General features: G+C 49.0%; 1 long non-coding RNA gene and 4 other non-coding genes across 6 annotated transcripts; 4 read left to right on the top strand and 1 right to left on the bottom strand.

Annotated features, from left to right (window-relative positions):
- The first annotated feature begins 414 nt into the window (after positions 1–414).
- On the top strand, positions 415–4,226 carry LOC127687338 (uncharacterized). 2 transcript variants are annotated; one of them, XR_007978372.1, is made up of 3 exons: positions 415–841; positions 1,063–3,167; positions 3,641–4,226. It is a non-coding gene; the product is annotated as an uncharacterized LOC127687338 (long non-coding RNA). The 2 variants fall into 2 exon arrangements; XR_007978373.1 differs by having other exon boundaries at positions 1,063–4,226.
- Positions 4,227–7,112: 2,886 nt separating this feature from the next.
- Positions 7,113–7,276, top strand: LOC127688141 (U1 spliceosomal RNA). Its single transcript, XR_007978569.1, has one exon. It is a non-coding gene; the product is annotated as a U1 spliceosomal RNA (small nuclear RNA).
- A 10,712-nt stretch (positions 7,277–17,988) lies between these two features.
- On the top strand, positions 17,989–18,152 carry LOC127688130 (U1 spliceosomal RNA). Its single transcript, XR_007978568.1, has one exon. It is a non-coding gene; the product is annotated as a U1 spliceosomal RNA (small nuclear RNA).
- Positions 18,153–22,647: 4,495 nt separating this feature from the next.
- LOC127688071 (U1 spliceosomal RNA) lies at positions 22,648–22,811 on the top strand. The gene has a single exon (XR_007978536.1). It is a non-coding gene; the product is annotated as a U1 spliceosomal RNA (small nuclear RNA).
- Positions 22,812–25,380: 2,569 nt separating this feature from the next.
- Positions 25,381–25,544, bottom strand: LOC127688118 (U1 spliceosomal RNA). Its single transcript, XR_007978567.1, has one exon. It is a non-coding gene; the product is annotated as a U1 spliceosomal RNA (small nuclear RNA).
- Between the last annotated feature and the right edge of the window lie 1,975 nt (positions 25,545–27,519).

The following is a 27,519-nucleotide window of genomic DNA, read 5'->3' as shown; positions in this document are numbered from 1 at the left end:
CCATTCAGTGTGTGTGTGTGTGTGAATTTTATTTTCTTTCCTTTTCTTTCTCACTGGCCTCAAGACTTCAGAATGTTTCGCTGGCCACAGGAGTATAAGCCCCAGTAAATTAAGCTTTGTTCCCCAAGAGAAAGGTATGCTGAATAATTTCTCTAACCACTAGCCGCTTAAGGTATCGACCCGGACAATGTCAGGATAGACAGGTTCCTCTAAGCACTTACCCCTATGGGCTGCTGTGCTTTTATCCACCCCACAGATGCCAAAGCTGACTTCTGACAGGAAATCACGGGGAATTGGGACCGACCGTCACCCCTGGAATGGGTTTATTTACATTTCTCCAAATAATCCTGAAGATTCTGGGGTCGGGGTCCACCTAGCTGACGGTCAGTTGCCAAAGCCCATATGCAGCCTCTCTGGGCGCAGCCTCTCTGGGCGCAGCCTCTCTGGGCGCAGCCTCTCTGGGCGCAGCCTCTCTGGGCGCAGCCTCTCTGGGCGCAGCCTCTCTGGGCGCAGCCTCTCTGGGCGCAGCCTCTCTGGGCGCAGCCTCTCTGGGCGCAGCCTCTCTGGGCGCAGCCTCTCTGGGCGCAGCCTCTCTGGGCGCACACTCTCTCTCCTCCCTGTGCTGGTTGCAGTGCTTGCTCTCGTGACTGGCATGGTTCCCCGTGCCGGGCGAATGTTGGTTTTCCTGTGGTCAGCCGAGACATCGTTTTCTTCCTTTGTGTGCTGGGCCTTCATTGGTAGAAATACACCCACTCGGTGTCCCAGTGGGTGAGTGCGGACCTGGGGCCCTGCTTCTGGATTCGGTCCGGCCCTCACCAGCTGCTCTTGAAGCCTCAATCCAGTAAGGACATGCTGACCTACCTCGCGGGGATGTTGTGAGGTACCATGCTGAAATGTGATGGTGCTGTGTAAACACACACACACACACACACACACACACACACACACGGGGGGGGGGGGAGGGGAGGGGGCAAAGCACACGACGCTTCTCTTACCCGTGGGTGGAGTGAGTGCTCTGAAACTTTTTATTGGATTTGTGCTTACTTTTTATTTACTGTGTAGGAGTGCTTTCGCCTGCCCATCGGTCTGTGGGCCCCATGTGAGCAGTGCAGGAGAGGGCCAGAAAGGGGAGAGGTGGGGCAGAAGAGAACATAGGATCCCCCAGAACCGGAGCTTCAATGTGGGTGCCTGGAAACCGACCGGGTCCTAGGGAGGAGCAGCCAGCGCGCTCAGTCACTGAAACATGTCTCCAACCGCCGAGGTCTATTTTCAGATGAGTGTGTGTAGCGTGTGAGGAGGGACCTGGAGAAGGCCAGAGGCGTGCTTGTGGGAGTCAAATCTCTCCTTCCACCATGTGGATTGTGGGGCTCAAACTCCAGCTGCCAGCAATGGGGCAAGTGTGTTCACCCCTGAGGAGACTTGGCACGCCCAGGATTCATTGTGTGTGTCCTGGGGCGGGGGGTACTTGGTAGCAGCTGCATATACTCCCTTGGGGGCCTTGGGTAGGCCGCAAAGCCTACAGAACTAGAGGAGACTGTGCAGGGCTTTCTCACTAACGCCTGGGAAAAATAAAGTGTGCCGCATGCCTGTGACCCCAGGACTGCTGCTGTGAGTTTAAGACCAGGCAGGCCCCAGAGGTGAACAGCTGCCTCTGAGAACAAGGGAGTGCAGGTGTGGTGGGGCACCCCTGTAACATCAGCTGCGGCGACAGGGGGACCTCGAGTCTCCTGCCAGCCTAGTCTACACAGGAAGTTCCAGGCCAACCAGGACTACATATGTGTGGCACCCCATTCCCACACCAAACTGTGGAGCAGCAGACAGGGTGGCTCACTGGGTAGTTACCTGCTGCCAAGCCTGAGAACCTGGGTTTCATCCCCAGACCCCCTGGGGGGAGAACCAACTCCTAGAAGTCAGCGTCTGACCTGGACACGCACAGCACCCTCACATGCACAGGATTGGGGTTAGTTAATGAAACCCAAAGGAAAACGAATGTCCGTCCGTCCACACAATATACTGTCCGGGGCATAGCTAGGAAAGTATGGTGCACATAGAGCAGGCCACTGACTAGCTCTCTGCTAGTCCCCTGAAACACGCCCACCCACTCTGGATTCACTCCCGACGAGGCTGGCGGGTTTGCCTACCGTCCTGGCAGTCTGGGGAGAGGTGGCACCACCAGCAGTGGCCAGAGGCCCGCAGTGGCCAGAGCCCAGGGGCAGAATTTACCTCCCTGGTTGGGGAGGCCCAGGACATGAAACTGAGCCCTCAACGCCCTGGAAAAGCAGTGGGGATGGGAAGGAGTTGTGTTTGGTAGTGTGAAGAGGGAGATGCAGGCACGTGCACACACACACACACACACACACACACACTAGAACTGCTGGAGGGACTGGAATAGCTCCAGACACCCCATCCAAGAGCCAAGTATTCAGCACAAAAGAGACTTATTTACTTATTTGCCCCAGAGAGACAGAAGGCAGGGAATAAGAGACAGACAGGAGACGGAGGGCAGAGGGGAAGGGCTCCTTATCAGGGTGGGGCGACCACCAAAGGACTCCTTCTGGAAAGAGGAGACAGGCTTCACCCTGGCAAATGGCAGTTTATGGGGTAAAATGGGAAAGCCCACGTTAAAATGAACTGTTTCAACTTGATTGGACGTGGTAATTGGGGTGGTCAAAGGGGGGCTTTGGTTGCTGGACTTGAATACTTTCATAGCTGGACCTCGGTAGTCAGCCTCTGGAGGAGGAAGTGACCAAATAACCTTGGTGGCCAGCTTTAGGAATGTAATCTAAGGGTATTTTAGTAAGGCAGAGGGAATGGGGGAGAAGGGCAAGGCCTTCTTGCTTCCCGTGCACGCCCAATGCCTGCTGCGCTCTGGCTGCCTAGGCCTTCACTGGCTGGACTTATTTGGCCAGTGAGGTTGAAAAGCTGGGCCAAGGGGAGCACGGTGCAGAAAACGGATGGAGGAGGTCCCAGCAGCCCGATTTTAGCAAGCTACTGCTGTCGGGTAAGGGATTCATCTGCTGAGGGGAGGGAGGGTGGCATCTGCCAAGAGCCTGCCCCGCTCTCGCAGAGGACCAGAGCGGGATCATCATCTACTCTAGGCATCCCACCCAGGACAGCCTGTAACGCCCGCTTCCGGGGAGCCGACACCCTTCTCTCAGACTCCACGTGTAAGTGCACACAGCGCACGCGTACATTGTTGTGTAACCCTTTCTCCACACCATGGGAACTTCTTAGGCTGGAGGCAACAGAACTCAAAATAGCTTCAGGAAGTTGCTGAAACGGACCAGCTCTCCTAGCGCCCACCTCCACCCCACCGTCCCAGGAGTGAACTGTAAAGGCTGCTGAGTGTCACCCTCAGAGAAGCAAGCTGCAAAGGAGCCTCTGCGAGCCGAGCAGCAGAGGTGGACATCAACTGAGCCTCCTGGAAGGGATGCTCTCTAGCCTGCTCCACAGCGGCCGGCCAGAGGGAGGCCCTGTGGCCCTGTGAACTGTTTCCCAGGCCGGGGAGGGCGCTGGAGATGCAGCTTGAAAAGGCAGAATAACGACTCCGAGATTGAATTGTTTGGGAATAAATGCCTAGGCCAAAAGCTTCGGCTCGGTCCCACTAGCTTGTACTCAATTCTCCACCCTTCTCTTCCAGGGCCTGCCACGGGGCTAGTTCGGACTCCTCGGGGTCATGTGACAGTGTCCATCAGCATTCGGGGGAACGACTCTATCCCAGTATCCTCTCTCCGTGCCGGAACTCCTAAGAGAACGAATCTTTTGGGTTCAGACTCCATCACAGAGACCTAAGGTCAAACTCAAGTTAACAAGAGGGTATCTAGCACCCGTTTCCAGGTTACCCCCAGCAAGACCTGTGTCTAGCACCAGTTACCAGGTTACCCCCCAACAAAAGTTGCGTCTAGCATCAAGTCTCCAGGTTACTGCTGGACAAGGCTGCACCCCCAAGTTACAAGCCTACCCCTGACACTTCACTTCCTAAGAAGTGAAGCACCAGTGAGGAGGAAAACGGAAGTTTGAGGCTGGCATTAGCCAATTACGGTAAAGGCTGCAATGGCCCCACCCAATCAGAAGTGCACTAGGCAAGATACCCCTTTCCGGCCTCTACAAATGCTTGCCTCAAAGGAGTCTGCCAGGCTCCAGGCTCTGGGTCAAGTCCCGTTCTCCTGCCTCGCAGACGGTGATGTGACCCAAACTCGAGCTTAAATAAAGAAATCCTAATGTGATTGCATCCGACTCGGCTCCTTGCTGGTCTCCTGGGGGTTCACGGACATTTCTAGGCACACCACACCCACCTCCTTCCTATTTCCGGACTGAGCTAATAGGCCATCAGCTATTTTATTGACAGGTGATGCTTCCAAACAAGACCCAAGCGAGTGTCTCTATACAGCTGTCTTTGAGTCACCCCTGTTTCTTCCTGTAAGTCACCCCTCACCCTTATTCCTGTAATCAACTCCAATGAAACTCCTTGGTCCGCTGAGTTGGAGTTGGATTGTGGTGGTATCCAGACTTTGTCTGCTGTGGGCCCCCTATCCGGGGTGCATAGACCTGTGTGTTGCATCTCCCCGAGAACAGTCGTTTTGCACAACTCTTACTTAAAACAACAACAAAAGGAAACAAAACAAAAGTGTGTGACAGGAAGTGAGGTGAGACACTCGGTGTACTTTACATTGTGTGGTGGAGCACGTCCACCCGCATCCGTCTTTTTCCTTTGAAACTCGGGGCGCTGAAGAGGCGTCTGTTGGGATTTAACTGTGACTGGGGGTAACTAAAACTGAGCACCCTAGACAGGAAGGACCATCCCCCTCCCCACCTCACCGCCCTACACCCAGAAGAAGACCTATTGGAGAGAGCTGTGCGCTATAAACCAGTCAGCTGGGCCCGGAGCCGGCGACCGCCCTACCTCCCAAGGCCTCAGCCTGATCTCCAAGTAGAGCAGTTGGGGAGACAGAAAACTTGGAACGGGGCCTTTGATGTTCATTTCCTGGCAGATGCTCTCCCTGGGGACTGACTGGTGTCTTAACTGGTCAGAGCCCTGTCCTGTGGGTGGTCAAAGCTGTTTCAGCTGAGGAAAGAAGAAAGAAAGAAACAAACAAAACGACATGGCGATCCTGGAGACCAGAAGCAGGATCTGTGACGACTGGATAGCACCAAAACACCATCACCGTGCAGATCCTGCAAAATGACTCGGGGGTTGAGAGAGAGCTGAGCTACATACATGTCATGGCTGAGTTTGTGGGTCAGAGAGGAAGGAACCTCAGTTGAGGAAATGCCTCTGTGAGATCTGGCGTTTTCTCAATTAATGATCAGCCAGCCGTCCCTGGGCTGGTGTCCCTGGGCTGGTGTCCCTAGACTGGTGTCCCTGGGCTGGTATCCCTAGGCTGGTGTCCCTAGGCTGGTGTCCCTGGGCTGGTGTCCCTAGGCTGGTGTCCCTGGGTTCCACAAGAGAGCAAGGCATGTGAAGCAAGCCAGTAAGCAGCCCTCCCTCACGGCCTCTGCATCAGCGCCCACCTCTAGCCCTGCTCGAGTTCCTGTCCCTAGGATCTGAAAGTGTAAGCCAAATAAACCCTTTCTTTCTTCCCCAACTTACTTTTTGGTCACGGTGTTTTGTGGAAGAAATAGAAAAACCCTACCTAAACCAGTAGTGTGGGACTGGATATTAAAAGGAAGGCCATTCCCTTGCGTCTGGTTGGCAACCGTTAGGATACAGGCGTGAGCCTCCATAGTCAGTGTAGCAATGCTTTGTGCCTGAGAACCTGTAGCGAGTTTCTATGTGTAGCTCCTAGGGCTGAGTGTGTAGCTCGGCAGGGTAGACGAACTTACTTGCCTTGGCATGCACAACACCCCTCCCACCCCACCCCCCAGGGTCATCCCAGGCCATAAAGAAACCTTAGTCAGGCGGGAAGGGAAAGCTTGGGACAACACGGATGCTGCCAGAGAGAACGAAGAGCCGGTTCCCGTCCCACCCTCCCGAGTCCTAGGGCAACGACGATCATTGGAAATGGCTTGGGCCATGCGAGCGAGGCACCATGCGGACATCTATCTACTCTGCGTCCCGTGAAATTTTTGAGACACTCGGGGTAGATGTATCCGACCCAGAAGAACGCGAATCAGAATCGGCTAAGGAGAAGTGCAGACCATTCTGCTTAAAATGTGAAGGGATCGTAGAAGATTATAACTAAGGTACTTTACTACGACTGGGTGGTTGCCAGGGACTACACTGCAGAGAACCCCATCTTTGCAGCAGGATTCCATTTTTTGCCATTGAAATTCCTCGGAACCGGAAGGCTCTAACAAAGCAGTTTCTGTCAGTACTCAGGACAACCAAGGAGAGGAAGGAGCCGGTTATAAAGACGAGGAGGCTGAGAAAGGAGCCGATAGTGGAGAAGAAAAAGAGGAAGGAGTCAACAGAGACGGAGAAAAGTAGAAAACTAACGAGGGAGGAGAAAAAGAAGGCCAAGAAACCAGCTGAAGTCACACTGTGCTGCACGCACAGCGCCCTTTGGTTCCGTGGTGATAGCCTTGTGCAAGTGGAGGACTCGGACGGACACCTATCTAGCCAGCAAGAGAAGCTACTCTAGCCATAAACACGATTAGTGGAATCTCTGAGTTTATTATTGCTTGATACCCTGTTTCTTGGCTGTAACTGTTGTTGAAGTACGGCATATTGTAAATAATCTCCTTTTGTTTTATTTAAAAAAGAAAAGAAAAAGAAAAGAGAGGAAGGAAAGAAAGAAAGAAAGAAAGAAAGAAAGAAAGAAAAGAAACCTTAGTCAGTTTATTCCATACATACATAGTGTGCTAGAGGTCACTGTGTGTCACTGCATGCCAGTCTCTGTCTCCTGCAGGCCAGGGAAAACAAAAAGAAAAAAGCCTCCTGAGGGCGTGGCGAATGCAGATGAGGACGCGCAATGGCTGTCGGTCCCGCGGAACCCGACGGGCCATGTCTCGAGTGGAGTGTCCGGCGTGGCACGCGATTGATTTCCTTGAGGGAGAAGCATCGCATCAGAGTTGTGGAGGGCGTGAGAGCGAGGCGGTCGCGCGGAGGGGGCGACCGTGCGTTTGAAAGGAGTGCGTGTGGATGGAGAGGCTGGTGGCGAGTCGAGCAACTCATACTTACCTGGCAGGGGAGATACCATGATCACGAAGGTGGTTTTCCCAGGGCGAGGCTTATCCATTGCACTCCGGATGTGCTGACCCCTGCGATTTCCCCAAATGCGGGAAACTCGACTGCATAATTTGTGGTAGTGGGGGACTGCGTTCGCGCTCTCCCCTGAGATTTTAGTAACAAAAGTAGACTTTGGAAGATGTATCTTAAAAGTTTTCCTTCGCTTACTATGTGACTAAACAGTCTAGCCTAGTAGGCACGTTGGATTTTTAGAAAGAGTAAGTGCGGATACTAAAGCTGCTAAACGCTATTGAGTGTTCAGATACAAACCATTAGATGGATCAAACCCAAAAGGAGTGAGACAAACCAGTTTCATGAGAACTTCGGTTTGAGAAGCTTGGGGTTTTAATTTGTTTTTGCTTTTTTTCAAGACAGGGTTTTTCTGTGTAGCTCTGCCTGTTCTGGAACTCACCCTGTAGACCAGGATGGCCTCTTTGCCTCTCAATACAGGGATTAGACGAGTGCTACCACTACCCAGCCAAAATTGGACATCTTAATCAGTACTTGGTGTGGAAAGGCTCATTGTGGGCCTGAGCTGGCACTCCTGCCTGCTAAGGTGTGAGGGACCAGTAAAGTATACAATGTGCCTCCACGACCTTTTCTTCTGTTTCTGCCTTGATCCTACGTCTGAGCTGGCTTCCTTCAGTGATGTGGTACTGAAGGTTCTAAAAGAAACCCTTCCTCTCCAAGTTAGTGCCTTTGGTCCCGGGCCAGAAACCCTAAGACAGGCATCATTTGTTGTGACCCAATTAATTTCATTAGACTTGTCTGTGTGAAACGAAATGTAATGTAATATGGGGGGTTATGGGTCTCCCCTCTAATAATGTACTGCTGTTTTGCTACATTATCATGTTGTCAAGTTGCCTTCTAAATATTTATATTTATACCCAAGGATTTGTGTTGCTTTCAACTATCTGGTTGAAAACGTCAAACGTTTTTCCGCAGCGCATTAATGTGTTTACCACGGAGATCCACACCTCGTCAAAATGCAAAGAATAAGTAGCACAGAGTTGGGCGTGGTGGCGCACGCCTGTAATCTCAGCACTTGGGAGGCAGAGGCAGGTGGATTTCTGAGTTCGAGGCCAGCCTGGTCTACCAGGACAGCAGGGCTACACAGAGAAACCCTGTCTCGGAAAAAAAAAAAAAAAAAAAAAGAATAAGTAACAGCGCTCAGTTGCAGGTGAATGGTCTACATTGGGAACTCGGAAGAGGCCAGGCGGGAGGAGAGCTGTTAAGTGCTGTCTTCTGGACAGGACACAGCTGTGGCACGCATCACCTCACTGAAGCCGTGGTTACCAGCGCAGGAGGCTGAAGGGAAAGTTCAGTGGTTATGAACACTTGCAGAGGACTGGACTTTCCCTCCCAGTCCATCTCCCTGTAACTCCAGTTCCAGAAGTAGAGAAGGAGTATTTCCCAAGACAAAGTGCCAAGCTCAGCAAGAACATTAGTAAATACATTAGAGAAAAATCAAGGAAGATACTCTATCTTAACCTGTAACTTTTTCCCACACTCAAACACATGTGCTCATACATGTAAACTTGCAGGCGTATCACACATATCCACATGCTTTTTGCCTTTTTTTTTTTTTTAAATCCTCCTGGAACTCACTATGTAGATCAGGCTAGCTTTGAACTCACAGAGATCTGCTTGCCTCTGCCTCAGGCCCAGCCCAAAATAAATTTTAAATGTGTGTGTGTGTGTGTGTGTGTGTGTGTCTGCCTGCAGAGGCCAGGAGAGTGTGTTGGGCCCCCTGGAGTTATAGTTATAGGCAGTTGTGATGCCTGATGTAACCCTGGGAACCAAAGCTGGCCCTCTACATGAGAACCACGTGCTCCTTAAAAAAAAAAAAGATTTATTTATGTATTTATTTTATGTCTGTGACTACATGAGAGCTGTCTTCAGACTCACCAGAAAAGGGCACCGGATCCCATTACAGATGGCTGTGAGTCACCATGGCTTGACTGGGAATTGAACTCAGGACCTCTGGCAGAGCAGTCAGTGCTCTTAACCACTGAGGCATCTCTCCAGCCCCAGAACCAACTACTCTTAAGGGGTAAAGTGAGCTGTTTCTCCAGAATCCAAAACAAAATTTAAAAATTAGAGCTTGCTGGGTGGTGATGGCGCACACCTTTTTTTTTTTTTAAAGATTTATTTATTTAGATGATTACACTGTAGCTGTCTTCAGACACACCAGAAGGGGGCATCAGATCCCACTACAGATAGTTGTGAGCCATCATATGGTTGCTGGGAATTGAACTCAGGAACTCTGGAGGAGCAGTCAGTGCTCTTACCCACTGAGCCATCTCTCCAGCTTCCAATGGCGCACACCTTTAATCCCAGTACTTGGGAAGCAGAGGCAGGCCAGTCTCTGAGTTTGGGGCCAGCCTGGTCTACCAACTGAATTCCAAGAGAGCCAGGGATACAGAGAGAAACTATGTAAACCTCCCAAAACTAGAGAACCTCCTCCAAACTAAAGCGTTCTTGGGCCAATGGTGGTGGGATACACCTGAAAGGCAGATTGACATTATCCTACTCTAAGGACAAACTTTCCATCCCACTTAGTGACTTCTGCCAACAGAGGAATGTGTCACCACACCATAGCTAAGCCCTGCCACTTTAAACCTGAGGTGAGGGTGTTGGGGGGCAGGGAAGACTCAACAGGCAAAAAAGCATTTGCTCACAAGCCTGATGACCTGAGTCCAGTCTCTAGATTCTCCTTCCTTCCTTCCTTCCTTCGTTCCTTCCTTCCTTCCTTCCTTCCTTCCTTTCCTCTTCTTCCTCCCCCTTCCTTTCCTTTCCTTATTTCTTTTGAAATGGCGAATCAAAATCCATGGAATGCTTTACCACACGTACAGTGACCGGGTTTTCTGGATGTAATACACTGGGTGCGGCTGGACAGAGGCAGACGACACTTAGCTCCAAAATGCAGGCACAGCATAGTTGCCTGGATCCCATCCCTAGCTTGGCCAGTAGACGCTCGTCAACAGAGCCACTGGGAAGCTACCACGACCGCATAGAAGAAAAGCTGTCTGCTAGAAAGAAGAGCTCTTGCCCAGGTGCCCTAGGACCCAAGGTGGGGTGCAAACCGCACACGGAGTCGGTGGTTCTGTCAGCTGGGCCTGGTCTTTCTCATGGGAGCGCATGTAATTCCCGTTGTTCCCAGTCTAAAGTTATGTTGGATGAGGGACTTTTTCCTTCTTAGTCCTCTCCTATTTGGAAACGGCTGAGGGCCATGCAGGAGGAAGGGCTTTAGAACTCAGGGAATGCTGCCCACGGGTTAGCACAGCTGCGATGGGTACACCTTGGTTGAGGCCAACTCTGACGACTAACATCTCCCGAGGACTCCATGCTGTTAAGGAGTTCTCTGCTTGCTGCCCTCACTTCCCTCTTAACCCAAGAATTGTATGGAAACTCTAAGGGGGCGTCCAGCCCCTCACTTCACTGGGCAGCATCTCTGGCTCTCACAACAATCGTGCTGGATCGCTTTCAGTCATCGCTGCTGGAGTAGATCAATGATTCAATCACCACCCTAGGAAATGACTTAGAGATGGCGATTGTCCACAATGACCTCTACCCTTAGTAAAACATTTGGAGGGCTGGAGAGATGGCTCAGTGGTTAAGAGCACTGACTGCTCTTCCAGAGGTCCTGAGTTCATTTCCCAGCACCCACATGGTGGCTCACAACCTTTTATAATGGGATCTGATGCACTCTTCTGGTGTGTCTGAAGACAGCAACAATGTACTTAACGTATAATAAATAAATAAATCTTAAAAAATAAAAAATAAAAATAAACAAATCAGCCAGGCGGTGGTAGCACACGCCTGTAATCCCAGCACCCTGGGAGGCAGAGGCCTGCGGATTTCTGAGTTTAAGGCCAGCCTGGTTTACAGAGTGAGTTCCAGGACAGCCAGGGCTATACAGAGAAACCCTGTCTCAAAAAAAAACAAAACAAAAAACAAACAAAACAAAAACAAAAACAAAAACAAAAAATCCAAAAAACCAAAACAACAGCAATAACAAAAACCCAAATCTTTAAAAAAAAATTTGGAAAAATAAAACTGTTAGTGAAGCTAGGTTACAATATTTTTGCTACTGAATCTGATGTAGAAAATCTTAGGGAACAATTTGAAGTTCAGAAAGGTACACTTTTTTTTTTTTGGATTTTTTTTTTTTTTTTTTTTTTTTTTTTTTTTTGAGACAGGGTTCCTCTGTATAGCCCTGGCTGTCCTGGAACTCACTCTATAGACCAGGCTGGCCTCGAACTCAGAAATCTGCCTGCCTCTGCCTCCCAGGGTGCTGGGATTATGGCGTGCGCCACCACTGCACGGCTAAAGAGGCACACTCTTAATAGTTAAGCGATTATGGTCAGGGACCAAGAACAGCGGCCACACTGGCTACCTGGACTCTCACTGAAGCTGGGCTGCTGCTGATTGAGTTCTTATACACATTTTGCCCTCGGCTTCCTGATGTGATTTATTAAGAATTGCTGATGAGTAGATGTGCATTCTGAGGATTTAAGGTAGCTATGTCTCATTTTTATATCAAAGTTTAGATTTGTGATTTTTTTTGATTCTTATGAGATTACTTTTAAAGACAGATAGTACAATAATCAATCCTTTGTTTTTAACTGTACATTGCTGCCTGACAGTAAGAGAAGCTGGCTGAGAAAACTGCCTTGCTTATTTACACTTTGTTAATCTATAACAAGTTGCTTCATTATGAATGCACGTGGGTCCTTGGGAATCATTTGTTTTCTTTGCCAGTATTATGTAATATTATTCCTTGTGAAGTTATTGGGGAACATCATTTTCTCATAGTCATTCACTAGAAGAAAACTAAAATGTAATCACATGGTAATTTTACACTGCTTGAAAGATTTTGCTGAAATGTATAAGACAAGGGAGAAAAAATAAAGTTCTGTATGAATATGTGTAAAGTTTGTATGAAAATGTGTTGGAACTATGCTCCATCCAATAAATCTTTATACATATATGTATGCGTGTATGTATATAAAGCTTGCCTGCCTGTGTGTTGGAGCGTGCTTCATCCAGTTGTGTGTATATGTTTGTATGTGTAAAGTGTGAAATTCTAGGAATCTGTTGGAACTTTGTTCCATACACCCACCAGGTATGTGTGCATATGTGTATGTGTGCATATGTGTATGTATACACATATGTGTATATGTGAAATGCTTGGAATGTGTGAATATGTATGTGTTTTTCTGTCTGCCTAAACATATTATTATTTGAATATGCCACTCTAGGCATCCCACCCAGGACAGCCTGTAGCGCAAAGAGAATACTTGACATTGGTCAAGGTGAACTTCTCCCAGCCCTTGTTGAGCATGGATTCCTTCAGGATCCTGCTCCACCTGGGCTGGAGAAGCTCTGAGTAAAGGTTAAGCTCATTGTTCTTCAAGGTCCATGAATTCCTGAATTAAGCAGGTGACCCACCCAGCTGCCCAAGCAGTAGAGTCAAGAACCACCAGATGGCTTCACCGGAACTCAGCCTGGGGGGTCTGGGGGGAAGGGCTTGCCCAAACTGGTAAAAGGTCTGACTGACATTAAAGTTCCAGCAACCCAGTTCGTAGTAGTGGCAGGCAGCTACGGAATACAACATTAAGTGTTAATTCTGACAGTCTTTTAAGATAATACAGATAAAAAGGGTTCTGTTTAATTGACAGGATGATAAACTAGGTGTTATGTCTATCTTATAGTTTATAATTTACAAAATGGTAATAATTATGCTCAATTGATATTTAGAGAAGACCACAGAATGGAGCAGGAGAGGACCTGAGACCACCTATCCTGATACCATGGTAGCTCTCTCACTAAGGGTATATTTCCCAAGAGACTAATTAATCTCTTTGGGACTGTTTTATTTGTAATACAGGAAGCCAAAAAGATTACCCCCTCAGACAAAAGGTAAGAGGCATCTGACAGACCAACACCAGACTCCATTGGCAGGTCTCGAGGGCATGGCAGCCCACGAATTTGACCAAGGTATGTAAGGTTAAGCAGGGACCAGATGAGTCACCTGCAGCTTTTCTAGAGCAGCTCATAGAGGCATTCTGCCAATATACATGCTATGAATGCAGGGGCTCGGAATATAAAGCTACTATGACAATGGCTCTTATAGACAGGGCTAGTAGAAATATCAGGAAAAAGCTTCAGAGGCTAGAGGGATTTGGTGCAGGTTGCTGAGAAGGTCTGTAGAAGGATTTAGTAGTGCAGGTTATTGAGAAAGTCTGTAGAGAGATTTAGTAGTTTGCTGAGACAGGGAGACAGAGGAGAAGAAACAGAGAAAAAGAAAGAAAATGACAGAGAAGGAAGGAAGCTACAGAGAATCCTGGCTGTAATAGTTAGAAAAAGCAGAAAAGGGAGACAGAAAAGGACCAATGTGCATACTATAAGGAAAGAGGCCACTGAGCCAGAGTGTGCCCTAAGAAATAAAAGCCGGGAGCAGGAATTCCCAGGTCTTGGGAAAAGTGCCCCCAAATGGCAAACCCAAGTGTTAGCCCTGGGTGAAGACAGCGACTAGGGGAGATGGATTTCCTGACCACCTCCCCCAACCCAGGATAACAGTGGGAGTGAAAGAGAAACCCACTCAGTTCTTGGTGGACACAGGGGCTCAACACTCGGTCTTCCAAGCCAATGGCGCTGTTTCCAAGAAAAGATCTTGGATCCAAGAAGCCCCTGGCACCAAAATGTATTCATGGACTACCCGAAGAACAGCGGACCTACGGATGGGATGGGTAAGCCCATTCATTTAGGGTCACCCCAGACTGTTCCTACTCTCTGTTGGAGTAAGACATACTCTCCAAAATGGGGAGGGGGACAGATATGCTTCCTGCCCAACGGGCTGCAGCTAACTGGCCCAAAAAGAGAGACTGACCCTTGCTGAAAGTCGCTACAGACCAGAGCAGTTTTCTCCATGATGGAAGCAGGTGCTGCTATGGTGGACAGCACAAATGTCATCTGGGTAGAAGAATCTTTACCCCCTGGCATGTCAATGCAGAAAGTAGAGCTCGTTGCCCTCACCAAGACCTTGGATCTTGGAACCAGCAAGAAAATCAACAGCCACATGGGTAACAGGTATGCCTTTGCCACAGCCCACATCCACAGGGATATATGCCAAGAGGACTGCTCACATCAGAGGAAACCAACAGGAAATCTTGGACCTCTTAGATGTCCTAATGAAGTCAGCCACTGTGAGTATTCACTGCCCAGGATGTCCAAAGGGAAAAGATTCAATGGGCAATAACCAGGCAGAGCAAGTACCTCCAGGAATGGATATGCAGGAGCCTATACTGATTATGGGTCTGTAAGAGACACCCATTGGGAAATGGGACAGAATTAAGAAACAGCCTCACTTTAAAAAAGGACTGAGATTGCTAACCACCCTAACCAACTATTACCGAGAGAGGGTGCACACAAGAAGGGAGAACTATACTCCCCAGAAAGTAAGCCAAAGAGTCACTAGTCCAAATGCACAGATGGACTCATTTAGGGGGATTAAAAAAAACTTTTTCCTGGCAGTTAAGGGACCAAATGTATATATTTATGACTCAGGTTTTAGGCTAGAGAGATAATGGAACAGTGTAAGATATGCCAGCAAGTAAATGCTTATGCAGTAAAGAGTAAACAGGGCAAAAGACCTAGAAGAGAACAGCCTAGAATATATTAAGAGATTTTATAAAAGCTAAGGCAGGAGAATATGGTTATAAAATATCTTCCGGCATTTATAGATACTTTTCTCTAGATGGATTGAAGCAGGAAACAGCTGCCAAGGTTAGAAGAAATTTTCCCCGAGTTTCAGAGTGCTCAAGGTAATTGGATCAGATCATGGTTCTGTTTTTGTTTCTAAGGTAAGTCAGAAATTGACAGAGATATTGGGGACTAATTGGAAACATTATTGGATGTACTGTCCCCAGGGCTCAAGGCAGGTAGAGAGAATAAACAAAACCCTATGAGAGACCTTAACTAAATTGACCTTGGAGACTGGCTCAGGCTGGGTGGTGCCTCTCCCCTCGTTTCTGAAGAGCCCCTACCATTTTAACCTGACCCCCCCTAGAGATCCTCTTTGATACCTCAACTCCTTTGGTGTCCACTGGGCCCTCCCAGGAGGTGTCCCACAATATGAGATTTGTCGTAAATGCTCCAGGCATGCCAGAAACTCCTCACTGCTTCCAGATGGGCACTGGATCTGTATAAGAAGGCTTCAAGAACTGTTGCTGGAACCCTGATGAAAGAAACCCTCACCAAATTGACCACAGAGACTGGTGTTAATGATTAGATAGTTCTCCTACCCTTTGTGCTCTTAAGGCCTTTTTTCTCTAGGCTCAAGACCCTCGAGTGGGTGAGGCAGCAAGCGTGGAAGGCCTACTCAGGAGAAAGAGACTTGCAAGTCGTTTCCAAGTTGGAGGTTCGGTCTACGTTAGACACCACTGCGCAGAATACCTTGAGACTTGATGGAAAGGCTCTTATCCTGTACTCTTGACCACCCTGCTTTCTGCTTTGATGAGACCCTTTGTAACTTTACTCCTTTTGCTTACAATTGGAACCTGTGTGATTAACCGGTTAATAGTTTTTATTAGGGAACGAATAAGTGCTGTGCAGATTCTTATGCTATGCCAACAATATCAGAGATTTAGGGTAGGACAATCCAGAATATATAGAGTCAGAGATTTAGCTTTATAGTTCTAAGATTAGAACTATTAACAAGAGAAGAACTGGGGAATGAAAGGATAAAAAATTATACAGCCTAACTCTAATGACCCCAAGAACTCAGAAGTTTAAAATGCTATCTGGCTTTGTTAGAAACTAGGTAAAAGGTCACATTCCAGAGCCCGCCCTTTGTTGAGACCTAGCAGAAAGGCCTTGAATAGGTGATCCTGGCCCCATAAGGTAACTGGAAATGGGCTAAGCTTATCTTGCTTCTGTAAACTTATGCCATTACCCCTATGCAGGAGTTCACGCAACTATAGACATTCAAGAAAATAGGAAGCTAATTGGTCCACTGAGTGCTGGGCTCTGATAATTTAAACTGATTGGCCTAAAAACTATAGAGTGGTACAAATCATTGGCTCGCATTTCGCGGGCTCTCCATGCTAAGAAATGATTGGTTTGTGATTCGAGGGCTTTGTCATAAACTTATAAAAGCTGTCGCAATTCGGCACTTGTGGTCCACAGTCCTCTAGCCCTGCGCGGTGTATGGCTGTGGAACCCAGAATTCTGGAATAAAGAAATCCTCATGTTATTGCATCGAGACCGTTTCTCGTGAGTCATTTGGGTGTCGCCTTCCGGGGCGTGGGGTGCTGGGGCACCCTCATTTTGGGGGGTCTTACAGTATCCGGACTTTTGTCTGCTGTAGGCCCCCTATCCGGGGTGCATAGACCTGTGTGTTGCATCTCCCCGAGAACAGTCTTGTTGCACAACAACTCTTACTTAAAACAACAACAAAACGAAACAAAACAAAAGTGTGTGACAGGAAGTGAGGTGAGAAACTCTGTGTACTTTACGTTGTGTGGTGTGGTGGAGCATGTCTACCCACATCTGTCTTTTTCGTTTGAAACTCGGGGCGCTGAAGAAGCATCTGTTGGGATTTAACTGTGACTGGGGGTAACTAAAACTGAGCACCCCAGACAGGAAGGACTATCCCCCACCCCACCCAACCGCCCTACACTCAGAGAAGACCTATTGGAGAGAGCTGTGCACTATAAACCAGCCAACTGGGCCCGGAGCCGGCCGCCGTACCTCCCAAGGCCTCAGCCTGATCTCCAAGTAGAGCAGCTGGGGAGGCAGAAAACTTGGAAAGGGGCCTTTGATGTTCATTTCCTGGCAGATGCTCTCCCTGGGGACTGACTGGTGTCTTAACTGATCATAGCCGTGTCCTGTGCTTGGCCAAAGCTGTTTCAGCTGAGGAAAGAACTGACTGGTGTCTTAACTGGTCAGAGCCGTGTCCTGTGGGTGGTCAAAGCTGTTTCAGCTGAGGAAAGAAGAAAGAAAGAAACAAACAAAACGACATGGCGATCCTGGAGACCAGAAGCAGGATCTGTGTCGACTGGATAGCACCAAAACACCATCACCGTGCAGATCCCGCAAAATGACTCGGGTGTTGAGAGAGAGCTGAGCTACATGTCATGGCTGGGTTTGTGCATCAGTTTGATGTCTGCCGGGAGCCAGCCCCAGCAGAGGTGTTTCTTCTTGGTCCTTCTTGAGGCAGAGAAGGGGGGAAGAGTGTCGTCAGGGGCACGACTTTGTGTTACAAACTTCTGGGGTAAGACTTCGTCTCAAGGAAAATTTAGGGTTGCTTGATACCCTGTTTCTTGGTTGTAACTGTTGTTGAAGTACGACATATTGTAAATAAACTCCTTTTGTTTTATTTAAAAAAAAGAAAAGAAAAGAAAAAGAAAAGAGAGAAAGAAAGAAAGAAAGAAAGAAAGAAAGAAAGAAAGAAAGAAAGAAAAGAAACCTTAGTCAGTTTATCCCATACACACAAAGGGTGCTAGAGGTCTCTGTCACTGTGCACGAGTCTCTGTCTCCTGCAGGCCAGGGGAAGGAAAAAGAAAAAAAAAAAAGCCGCCTGTGGGCGTGGCGTATGCAGATGAGATAGCGCAATGGCTGCCGGTGCCGCGGAACCCGACAGGCCGTGTCTCGGGTGGAGTATCCGGCGTGGCACGCGATTGATTTCCTTGAGGGAGAAGCATCGCATCAGAGTTGTGGAGGGCGTGAGGGCGAGGTGGTCGCGCGGTGGGGGAGACCGTGCGTTTGAAAGGAGTGCGTGTGGAGGGAGAGGCTGGTGGCGGGGCGAGCAACTCATACTTACCTGGCAGGGGAGATACCATGATCACGAAGGTGGTTTTCCCAGGGCGAGGCTTATCCATTGCACTCCGGATGTGCTGACCCCTGCGATTTCCCCAAATGCGGGAAACTCGACTGCATAATTTGTGGTAGTGGGGGACTGCGTTCGCGCTCTCCCCTGATTTTTACGGTTCCTAAAGACAAAGCAAATTCGGTGGAGGTTGCTCATGCTATCTATCAGCTCCTTAGTGCTTCCTGCTTTCGTTTTTCCTTCTGTTTCTCTCTAGGTCCTAGGACAGCGCCAAGTCTCTCTCTTTTCTTCCTGTTAATAAATAGCTCCTTTGCTCCAAGCACCAGCGCCCACGTGCCCTTACAATCAGCTCGGGCACCCCAGAGAAAGGAGACGTAGGACTTCTCAGCCAACTTCACCTGGAGGACCCGCAAGCCGGCCAGCAGGGACGAGGGCTTTTCCTCGAAGGGTTTCATCCTCAGCCGATATGCAGGGTACATCTGTGCAGTTCCTCTCTGATCAACCTTCTAATCCAGCACCTCTACTTTTTCTGAGGTCCCCAGGTCAGATGACTGCCACCCAGCCTGACAGTTCCTTCCTTCCTTCCTTCCTTCCTTCCTTCCTTCCTTCCTTCCTTCCTTCCTTCCTTCCTTCCTTCCTTCCTTCCTTCCTTCCTTCCTTCCTCTGGCCTCTGCGCACAGGTGGCAGACACAAACACATGAACATCTAAATCCCGATGAGGGGATGGTTCTCGTTGGTAGAACACTTGGCAGGAAGCGCATGATGTGCTTGCTGGGAGCGGAGCGGAGCGGGGCGACACCTTAATCTCATACTGCATACTGTTGTCAGTCAGGTGAGGGAGGTCGCTACCAGTTCCAGGCCAGCCTAGGTCGCTGAGTGACAACACCCTGTCTTGAATTCCCTCCCAAAAGCTGGTTGAAATGATCCCAAGAAAAGGGAATAAGTACCCCCTCTTTTCTAGGTAGGTCAGGTGGCAGTCGCTTCTCCCAAGATGGAGTGAGTAGAGAGCACGGTCAACCCTGGGGGCTGGCTGAGACCACAGTTGAACCTGTCCACACACTCAAACTCCAGGCCTCCGAGGCCGCACCTTCGTTATCCCTAAGGCTGGGCTCTGGGGCTGCTTCTAGGTCAGCGATCTCTTTGGTTCAAGCTTCTAGTGTCCGTCGTGCAGAATCAAAAGCTAGTTCTAGGTGCTGGAAGTCGATATATTCGGACGCCAGAGTGGTCATTTCCATGAGGGCCCTCTTCTAGGTTCAAGTCACTTCTTAGTAACCTCACCTGCCGGAAAATGGCCGTCCAGCTTTATCACTAGGGCAAACCTATGGTTGGAACATCGGATTTTTGGGTCCAGAAGGTATCTATATCCTGGGAGTGAAAATGAACAGGGGACACGTACTTAGATGGTTGTCACCGGAACAGAAAGGGAGATGACACGTCCCTTTAAAAAAAAAAAAGTTAGGGCGGTGTCTCAGCAGTTAATAGTGTTGGGCTGCTCTTCCAGAGAACCCGGGTTCAAATGCCAGCACCCACACAGTAGTAACTCACAACTCTAGCTCCAGTTCTAGAGGATCTGATGCTCTCTTCTGTCCTCTATTGGGCACTGTACACATGTGATACAAAGACAGACACACAGGCAAAACACTTAAACACTCAACAAATCTCTTAAGTAATAATACTAATAATAATTTATTATAGCCGTGCCGTGGTGGCACGCGCCTTTAATCTCAGCACCCGGGAGGCAGAGGCAGGCAGAATTCTGAGTTCGAGGCCAGCCTGGTCTACATACAGAGTGAATTCCAGGACAACCAGGGCTACACAGAGAAACCCTGTCTCGAAAAAACAAACAAACAAACAAACAAACAAACCAATAATTTATTATAGCCAAGACCGTGGTGGTGCATGCCTTTAATCCTAGCTCTTGGGAGGCAGAGGCAGGTGGATTTCTGAGTTCGAGGCCAGCCTGGTCTACAAAGTGAGTTCCAGGACAGCCGTGACTACACAGAGAAACCCTGTCTCGAAAAAAACCAAAATAATAATAATAATAATAATAATAATAATAATAATAAATGTATTAGTAGTAGTATTGTTATTAATTTTGTTTTTTTTTTCAGACAGGGTTTGTCTATATAGCCATAACCATTCTGGAACTCTCTCTAGAGACCAGGCTGGCGTGGAACTCAGAGATGCACCTGGCTCTGCCTTCCAAGTACTGGGAAGAAAGGAAGGGAGAGAGAGAGAGAGAGAGAGAGAGAGAGAGAGAGAGAGAGAGAGAGAGAGAAGGGAGGGAGGGAGATAGGAAAGAAAAAGAAAGTAAAGAGAAAGGAAGGAAGGATGGAAGGAAGGGGGAAGAAAGAGGGAAAGGAAAGAAAGAAAAAGAAAAAGAAACAAAAAGAACGGAAGGAAGGAAAGAGAAAGAAAGGAAAGGGGAAACAAAAAGAAAGGAAAGAAGGAAAGGAAAGGAAGATCGTTTCCTGTGTGTGGATGTTTTGCCTGCATGTATGATTGCGACTTGAGCCCCGTTTCCATGGAAGAGCAGCCACTGCTCTTAACCTCTGAGCCATGTTCCCAGCTTCAGGAGACTCTCAAAAGTCGAGTTCAGTATAATCTCAATTAACCTGGGCTGCTGAAGTCGGGAGAACCACACCCCAGTTCTCCTGACATGCTGGTTTCAAGTTTGAAGCACTGGTCCTGTGTTTTGTTTTTCACCTTGGTCGCAATTAAATCAAGGGTCCCAAGGTAACGTCAACAAGTCTGGTGGCCAGTGCCTCCGTTTAGAAGCACTACCGGGGTCCCGGCACCCGGGGCCTGTCAAATGTGGTGCTGGTCAAAAGCCTGATCCCGGGATTTTTGATTGAGCATTTTTATCTATTTAATTCGTTGGTGCTGTGGATCGACCTCAATGCTAGGCATGTCCTCTCCCACCAAGCCCCTACCCAAGCCCTAGTTCTTGTTCGTCAGCGATTTGAGACAGGGTCTCACTGTGTAGCTCTGGCTGTCCTGGAACTCGTTTCAAAGATCAGCCTGGCCTGGAACTCCCAGAGATCCCACTGCCTCTGCCTCCTGAGTGCTGGGAGGGATTATCTGGCACAAAGTCCAAGTTTTTTCATTGAAATTTCAGGAGCAGGCCGCACTCTTGTTTCTGCTGCCTCACAATATGCTCAACAAATTATGTTTATATATATATATATATATATATATATATATATATATATATATATATATATATATATATATATATATATATGTGTGTGTGTGTGTGTGTGTGTGTGTACATATATACATAAACATATATACACAAACATATACACACATATACATATATATCATGTACATATATATACACACACATACACATACATACGCACAAATTCTTTTACAAAAGTTTCTTTTTTTTTTTAAAGATTTATTTATTTCATTTATATGAGCACACTGTAGCTGTCTTCAGACCCACCAGAAGAGGGCATCAGATCCCATTACAGCTGGTTGTGAGCCACCAGGTGGTTGCTGAAAATTGAACTCAGGACCTCTGGAAGAGCGGTGTTCTTAACCGCTGAACCATCTCTCCAGCCCTTTACAAAAGTTTCTTGAACATTGCCTTGTTGTCATGACAAAAACATGGAAAAGTCGAACGTGGATCCCCAAAGTTGAGAAAGTGACAATAATTTCCTTTGCCTATTTGTAATCATCAGCATACGGCAGTTATACGCAATAGTGGATTCATTATGACGTTTTCATGCTCGTATACACAATGTATTTCAACCGTGCTGTGCTCACGGCTCTGGCCACTCTCCTGGTCTCCCTCACACTCTTGCAGATTCCTTTCCTCTTCCCAACCGGTTTTCCTCCTCCACTTAATTTTTTTTTTTTTTTTTTTTTTTTTTTTTTTTACTTAATGTGTATCCATGTACTCCTGAGCGTATGTAAGTATGTACATACGTATGTATGTGCAGCATACCAACCTGTGTGCCAGGACCTGTGCACGTCAGAGGAAGATACGGGATCCCCTGGAACAGGGGTTGTGCTGGCTTGTGCTAGATACAAGTAATCGTCCTGTGAGAGGAGGGAACCTCAGTTGAGAAACTGCCTCACCCAAAAGATCAGGCAGGAAAGCGCCAAGGGCCTTTTCTTAATCCGTGGTGACTATGGGAAGGTCCAGCCCAGAGTGGGGCGGTGCTACGCCCTGGGCTGGAGGTCCCGGGTGCAGTAAGAAACCTTGGCATATACAAATCCCCTATGGATGATGGCATCTACGCAGGATCAGAAGTTTAGGGTCATCTCAGGCTCCCGATTGCATAGTGCAACCAAAAGTTTAGCATCGTCTTAGGCTATAGGCTACATAGTGAGGTCACCCTAAGCCGGTCTCAATCCCTTGCCCGCCAAAAAAGAGCGAGAGAGCCAGAGCGCGAGAGCGCGAGGGCGTGGCGTATGCAGATAAATGCGCGCAATGGCTGCCGGTCCCGCGGAACCCGACGGGCCGCGTCTCGGGTGGAGTGTCCGGCGTGGCACGCGTGTGATTTTCGTGAGGGAGGTGCATCGCGTCAGAAGTGCGGAGGGCGTGAGGTCGAGGCGGTCGCGCGTAGGGGGCGACCGTGCGTTTGAAAGGAGTGCGTGTGGAGGGAGAGGCTGGTGGCGGGGCGAGCAACTCATACTTACCTGGCAGGGGAGATACCATGATCATGAAGGTGGTTTTCCCAGGGCGAGGCTTATCCATTGCACTCCGGATGTGCTGACCCCTGCGATTTCCCCAAATGCGGGAAACTCGACTGCATAATTTGTGGTAGTGGGGGACTGCGTTCGCGCTCTCCCCTGGCTTTTTCCTGTTGAAAGATAAAGAGTTCTTAGCTTACCCGCAGGTTCATACATGGGGTGAAATGTTGCTCTTCTACGTTGTGGTTGGAGGAGAATCCTGCTCGTGAGTATTATTTTGGTCCTGTTCTGTACGACCACAGGCTGAGTAGGGGCTCAAGCTACACGCTTCCCTGGTCTATGCACCAGCTCTTTTGGGTTTCTGTTCTCAATCCCATCAGTGGCATGGACTACCACGTGGAAGTATATATATAACCCACCTAAACCTTTCCTCCCCAAGTTCATTCTCGCTGTGGTGGTTCCAACAGAAACCCTAACTAGACAGTATTGGGAATCATGGTCGCCAGTACAGAAAGGAAAACAATGCATCAGTATGGCTGTGTACTGCATTTATACAGTGACCCCGGAAAGAGGATAGCTTCATGGATTCCCCAAGAATTCGAGATATAGATAGGTACAGCCACCGTGTAGGTGTTGGGAATCAAACCCCGATCCTCTGCAAAGAGCAGCCAGTGCTTTTAACGACTGAGTCACTTCTTCGGTACCCCTCCTCTACCTAAATGTCTTGTTTGGTCTGGGTGGGTTTGACTGGTTTGGGGTTTGCTGGCTGGCTGGCTGGCTGGCTGGTTGGTTTCGTTTGTCCAGGCTCAGAACACGAAAGATGATGTGTACGCAATCGGCCGAAGAAGACTCGGACCAAGGAGTACTGTTCACACACTGGCACTGACACAACTCAGGCCACCTGGCGTCTCCCCGCGTCCTAATCAGGAGATCTAAATCCTCTAACGCCCAGGGTTTCTTGGCAAACTCGTAACCGGAGTCAGTCCCTCATTCTTGCTCGGCTCGCTTCTGAATGTTCTTACTGAGGCTTGAAGCCAACGATCCAGCAAGCCCCGTCTAACTTTCTGATAATCACCCACCTAACTGTTGTTTGGAGCAGGTCGGTGGGCAAACTGTTGACAGAACCAAGTTCCCATCAGGAGAGAGCCTCTGGACATTAGCTGATGGACCCAGACCGGGGCCTCTCATGTTGACTCCCTCCTCCTCCTCCTCCTCCTCCTCCTCCTCCTCCTCCTCCTCCTCCTCCTCCTCCTCCTCCTCCTCCTCCTCCTCCTCCTCCCCCTCCTCCTCCTCCCCCTCCTCCTCTTCTTCCACCACCACCACCACCACCACCACCACCACCACCACCACCACCACCACCACCACCACAAGCAAAGGAGTAGTGATCTGTCTGTTCCATTCTCTCAGAGACAAATAGGAACGAATCACTGCCCAAGCTTTCTGATTCTGGGGAAATGTCTGTTACAGACAAAGCGAAAATAAAAACTGCCAACAGCAAAGCCAAAATGAAAACGCAAGGCAAAAGCGAACCAAGCATTCCCTCGGAAAGGTCTGCACGAATATCCCCACAGGTCTTTGCCACGTGGGGACCCAACTCCTCAGGCCTTGCTGTAAGGAGAGCCGTCTGCATTCCATGTGTGCGCCTTTCCTCAGAAGAGGCCTGGTCACCGCCGGTTTTGGCTTGGTGACCCGGACCTAATAAGTAAAGCAGGTGTCTCAGTCAGGGTTCCTATTACTGCGACAAAACACCACGAGCAAGGCCACCTGGGGAGGAAAGGGTTTATCTGTCTACGCTTCCACACTGAAGGAACTCGGGACCGTGACTGCTGTGTACTGGCTTGTTCCGGATTCATGCCTTGCTCAGCCTACTTTCATATAAAACCCAGGACTGCCAGTCCAGGAGTGGCCCCACCCACAATGGGCTGGGCCCTCCCCCACCAAACACTCATTAAGAAAATGCCTTACAGGCAGATGTTTTTCTTTTTCTTAAAGATTTATTTATTTGTTATATGTAAGTACACTGTAGCTGTCTTCAGACACACCAGAAGAGTCTCCTTATGTCAGATCTCCTTACGGATGGCTGTGAGCCACCATGTGGTTGCTGGAATTTGAACTCAGGACCTAGGGGGGAGCAGTCAGTGCTCTTAACTGCTGGGTCATCTCAGCCCAAGAAAATATTGGATCTTGCGTGTATGGACATTTTGCCTGTGTGTGTGTTTGTGTGTGTGTCTGCGTGTATGTCTTTGCACCACATGTATGCAATGCTTGTGACTGCTAGAAGAGTGTGTTGGGACTTACAAACAGTTGAGAGCTGCCATGTGAATGCAGCTTCCTCTGGAAGAGCAACTCATACTCCTAACCGTGAAATTTTCTCTCCGGTCCTTGCCAATGCCATAACTTTTGGTTGGTTGGGTTGCTTGTCTATATTGCTTTTTAGCAGGCCTGGAACACAGAAAACTTTCTACTTCTCTCTCACACGTGTATCCCCATGTCCAACACTGGCTACCTGTGCTGTATTGGGGGTGAGTGGGGGGAGCAAGGCCGGACTTGCAAGGTACGCTCTTCAAGTCAGAATACAGTCTACTCCCCCCCTTTGCTCTGCAAGTCAGAATACAGTCTACTCTCTCGTCTAAAGGCTTGCCTAGCTAGGGCTGCTTTCCAAACTTGATATCAAGGCTGGTGCTGTGCAGAAGCCACCACAGCAGATCTTCTTTTGCAAACCGCATGAGATCAGGGGAGAGCGCGAACGCAGTCCCCCACTACCACAAATTATGCAGTCGAGTTTCCCGCATTTGGGGAAATCGCAGGGGTCAGCACATCCGGAGTGCAATGGATAAGCCTCGCCCTGGGAAAACCACCTTCGTGATCATGGTATCTCCCCTGCCAGGTAAGTATGAGCTGTAGTCGCCGCGTGCACATTTTCCCTTACTACACACCCACTTCCAACATACGGTCCCCGCGTCCGCGCGTCCGCTTCGCCGTCATGACCTCCAGACTCGATGCTGTCTTATCCTCCCTTACGCAAATCACACCCACCTCGTACGACTATATACGCGGGACACAGCCCGCCTCCATCCACGGGACCGGCAGCCTCTGCGCGTGACCTCATCTGCATACGCCCCGCCTTCGCCCTCACAGCGGAGGCCCTGCGGTCCGGCCTCCCTGCCGCTCTGCGGCCCCGCCCCGGGACTCCGCCCACTGTGCGCGCAACGCCAAGGGACAGCCCCTACGGAACCTGAAGGGACTCCGACACTGGGCCGACACCGGAGCCGAAGGACCGACCACCCTTTAGACAACATCCGTGGGGACACTGTCCGGATCTCGTTTGCGCTCAACTTCCAGAAACACGCTACGCCGGGGTGTCCATGAGGTGTCGACCAGAGCCTATATTTCCAGCACAGTGCAGCACAAGGAGGAACAAGAGTTCAGAGTCACCTTCGGCCAGGTAGAGACTGTGAGGCCTGCTTGGGCTCACAGGGGCTATGTCTCAAAAGAAAAAAATAATTCACCTGAAGGGCTGATGGCTTAGCCCGTTCAAGTGCTTGCTACAGAGGCATTGATGCTGAGGGAACGGCAAATCTCAGTAAGGTCCAGGACAACCAAGGCGGTTACACAGAATAACCCAAAAAGAAAATCAAAAACCAAAAAGAAAACAAAAAGAGAGAGAAGAATACTTTTAACAAAATTCCCATTAAGATCGACCAAGGGATGGACAGAGTAGCCCCTTCCTCTGCTTTGCCAGTAAAGTTAAACACACAGCTCACCTCCCCAGGGGAATGAGGTGCTGAAGTGGTCTTCTTGAAACGCCAGGAATGCTGTGGTTTTACAACCTGGTGATTCTTGGATGTCTGCTGAGACAGGCTCTTCCCATATCGTCCAGAATTTTTTGTATTTACTTATCCCAGGCCCTTTCCCCTAAATCTTGAGCATTGCTTTTAGGCCATAAAACCCATTCTTATGAGATAGTCACCTGTGCTTTCCAACAGCTTGAGTGACTTCTGTGCTAGCTTAGGGCCAGGCCAACCCTGAGTCCCACAGGCGTTGTGTTTACTTCAGTCAGGATACACACACCAAATCTTGCACGCCCTGTCTGTGTCAAGAGTGGCCATTCTTGTGAAAGAACCCACGTGGACTATGTAAATGACCTCAATGTAAACATGTACACGTGTAATGTAAACTTGTAACATGTAAAATTGTACACTTGGGACTGAGTTAAATGGTATCTGACTGTGGGGGTGGTGTCCAGCCAGAACACTCCGGACCTGACCCTACTGATGGCCACAGGATTGTGGAGTTGAGGAATCAGGAGTGTGAAGCTGGGGTCAGGAGCATTGCTCACAGTTCCATCCCTTGTATAATATTCTACTGGGTCTCTGGAGTAAGCCTCACTCAACCAGGCCGCAGACTGCCTTTCACAGTCCCACAGGGGGTGGGGTGAGGAGACGAATCACCCCCCTTTTTCAGAGGAACCCCAACGCCTGACAGGGCTGGTGGAGTCTCTCATGTTTCCCCATCACACATCCTGGGGTGGCTGTCAGCAATTGTTGCAGACAGTCTTCACTACTGAAGAGCGTGAAAGAATTCTTCTGAAAGCAAGGAAAAATGTCCCTGGGAATGACAGGCACCCCACCCAACTGCAAAATGAGATAGATGCAGGTTTCCCCTGATCCATCCCGGATGAGACTACAATGCAGCTGAAGGTAGGGAGAGCTTGAAAGCCTGTCACCAGGCTCTAGTGGCGGGTCTCCATGGTGCCACAAGGAGGCACTAATTTGGCAAAGGTAAGAGAAGTTCACCAGGGCCTACCGAGCCCCCATCAGTATTCCGAGAAAGGCTGATGGGAGACTTCAGGAAATACACCTTTCGACCC

The sequence above is a fragment of the Apodemus sylvaticus genome, chromosome 6 (genome assembly GCF_947179515.1).
Source record: "Apodemus sylvaticus chromosome 6, mApoSyl1.1, whole genome shotgun sequence".
Lineage (NCBI taxonomy): Eukaryota > Metazoa > Chordata > Mammalia > Rodentia > Muridae > Apodemus > Apodemus sylvaticus.
The sequence above is the reverse complement of the archived record's forward strand: the minus strand, read 5'-3'. Positions and strand labels throughout refer to the sequence as shown.